General features: G+C 42.6%; 1 protein-coding gene across 2 annotated transcripts in view; it reads right to left on the bottom strand.

Moving 5' to 3' along the window:
• The window catches only part of SERPING1 (serpin family G member 1), an 18909-nt gene extending 18732 nt beyond the window's left edge, over nt 1-177 (bottom strand). The window contains exon 1 of one of the 2 annotated variants that reach the window (XM_044680725.1): nt 128-177. The gene's annotated coding sequence lies outside the window, so the exon portion shown is untranslated. The remainder of the gene's footprint in view (nt 1-127) is intronic. The other variant, XM_044680726.1, reaches the window with a different exon arrangement.
• Between the last annotated feature and the right edge of the window lie 2523 nt (nt 178-2700).

Below are 2700 nucleotides of genomic sequence, written 5' to 3'. Positions count from 1 at the left end.
GGGGATGGGATGGGAAGGGATGGGGGCAGAAGGGGATGGGGGGGGGGGGAGAGGGGAGGCGGTGAGAATTAAGACACAGAAGGCAGGCGAGTGTCTCCTCCAAAGCGGCACAGGTTACCCTCCTCACCTTGCCCAGGACCAAGCCTGCTCCCCAGCTCCTGATCAGTGGGCACTTCAGAGAAGAGTGACCCCAGAGTCCAACCCAGATGGGGTGGAGAGGACCGGCCCTAGCCATGGGCTGGCCCTGGACACTGGCCTGGCCTGTTAAAAATTAAGGATGATTGATTGCCGCCCTGAGTTCCTGTAAATCGGGCTGGGGCTGAAGGAGGACTCTCCAGGGAGCCCCACATTGTAACCTGCAGCCTGAAGGCTAAGGATGGAGCTAGGATCCCTTTGGATTGCAGTCTGCGGTACAACTCGGAAGAAGCCCCATCCCCACCCTTTGCAGGAACTCCCTTTTTCTTCACTAAGAATTCAGTCACAAGGCTTTAGTCAAAAAGTTTGGAGTGGGGAATTCTGAGTTCAAATCCTAGCCTTGCTTCCTACTACCTAGATGAGTTTTTAACCTTTCTATTCCTGTTTCCTCATCTGGAAAACAAGATGGTTGGACCAAATGATCTCTTGACCCTTTCCTTTTTACTTCTGTGATCTCCTCATTCTACTGTGAAGGGAAACTGAGGCACAGAGTCTGGGGAGGGTTAGTTTGTAGGAACCCAGCAAATCAAATAGGAGGTTCTGACTCTTGGATGTGCCTGTTATCTACTGCTGAAGGAGATGCAAACACAATGATTCCTTACTCAAGATCCCCAAAGAAGTGTGCCTCCTGGATAGCCTTAAATCAACCAGTATTAATTAAGCACCTTCAAGACTTGTCCATTGGATGAGCACTACTCCCCCATTCCTGGTGATTCCTGTGGGTACAAATGATCTGTCAGAAGAAACACAGACACCATTGCTGAGGATTATCAAATTTGAGGCTAAAACCAAGGACATCAAGGGAAATTGTGTCTTTTCCCATCCCTGTTGTATTTGAACAAAGTGGTTCAGAATAGGAAGGCAGACTTAGGAAGTAAGCAAGCTAAGAGGATGGTGTCAGGATAAGATTTCTGGATCAGTTAGTTTAAAATACAGGAATAACAAGTATTTGATCTAGGATAGAGTATACCTGGAAGTGGTCTGTCAAGATATATTTCTCAGGAGTCTTTCTAATTTGATCAAGAGAATTTTTAATAGAAAAGTGGGGAGAGAGGAAGGGAGAAAATTGCCCATGTATATCTCCCTAGCCTGGTACCATAGAGATATGAAGTAGAAAGAACTCTAGAAGAAGACAGGCAGTAATTCCAGGAGGGGCAGTATCCAAGAAGAGTCCCAGCAATACCTGAATGTCTTTGGATGAGTCACATGTCTTCTTTGGGTTTCAATTTCTTCATCTGTAAAATGAGAGGGTTGGACAAGATGGCCCTTGTGGACTTTCCCAGGATCTAAGATCCTATGATAACAGGAAATTGTTTGCCTGATTCATTTTAGGTGTTGATATACAAATGCACAATGAACTGGCTGAATTATAGATCCCAAGTTGTTCCTAAACATAACTGTGCCTTGTTGGGAAAGAACTTATCTGCAAGGTGGCTCTTGAAAGACATACCTTATCATAAATAGAGTAGATAAAAGGGTCAGGGAAATAAAAGCCTTAAATAAGAAGATATGAGGAAAATCCCCAAACAATATTGGCAAGGGAATATGCTGCAGAATGTCTGAAAAGAAGAACTGAGATGAAGGGTTTGTGGAATAGACCAGAAACCTGGGATGGAGGTGTGATACTGTGGCATGGAAGACTTCAATCATCTAGATATCCTTTGGAGCTCTCTTCCTGATGAAAACACGGTAGCTCAGAAATTCTTAACTTGCCAAGATTAGTTTGTCCTTTAAAAAAAAAAAAGAGGACGTGCCAAGACAACTGTCATTCTAAACCTAATTTGACCAATAGTGAGGAAGTAGTTCTTGAGGTGGAAATGAAGGGAACTTTGGGAAAAAGTGACAATTCCATTATAAGAGAAGAGAAGAAAGCCAGGCCCACTCTGTCATTGGTAGAACAGATTTCAAAGGGCTCAGAGAAAGGACAGATAGGGTTTAAATAATCTTCAGAAGTTAGCCAAAGGGGAAGGAAGCTTTCCTGATTGTTTCCCTCTTTTCTCCTCTACTCCCTTGGGGAATCTATTAAACTACTGAGTAGTCCCAAGATTTATGAGGGCAACCTGACAAATACCATTAATGAAAGGTAAACTGGGCAACAGTTTAAGAAGATTGACAAGACAACAGAGACAACTCTTTCTGCTGATCATCAGCAGAATAATTTACATTTCTTTAAGTGCTTTAAGGTTAATAAAACATCTTTTTTTGCAACAACCCTATGACATAGAGAATGCAAGTATTATTCCCATTTTTTTAGGTAAGTAAAATGAAGTATATAAAGAGGAAGTGACTTGCCAAAGGGCATACAATTAATAATTATCTGAGCAGAGATTTGAATCCAGGTGTCCTGACCCAAATTCCATCACCATTTCCTCTATTTCATGGTGATTTTTCTCATTATCAAGACTCAGATAGCTGCTCATAATCACCCAGATTCCCACTCTATCATCCTTCACATCCACATTCATTTTAAGATAGATACTACACTAAGTTCAGCAAAATGGTGGT

This window comes from Gracilinanus agilis, chromosome 6, assembly GCF_016433145.1.
Source record: "Gracilinanus agilis isolate LMUSP501 chromosome 6, AgileGrace, whole genome shotgun sequence".
In the NCBI taxonomy this organism is placed as follows: domain Eukaryota; kingdom Metazoa; phylum Chordata; class Mammalia; order Didelphimorphia; family Didelphidae; genus Gracilinanus; species Gracilinanus agilis.
This window is presented reverse-complemented; position numbering and strand designations above follow the sequence as displayed.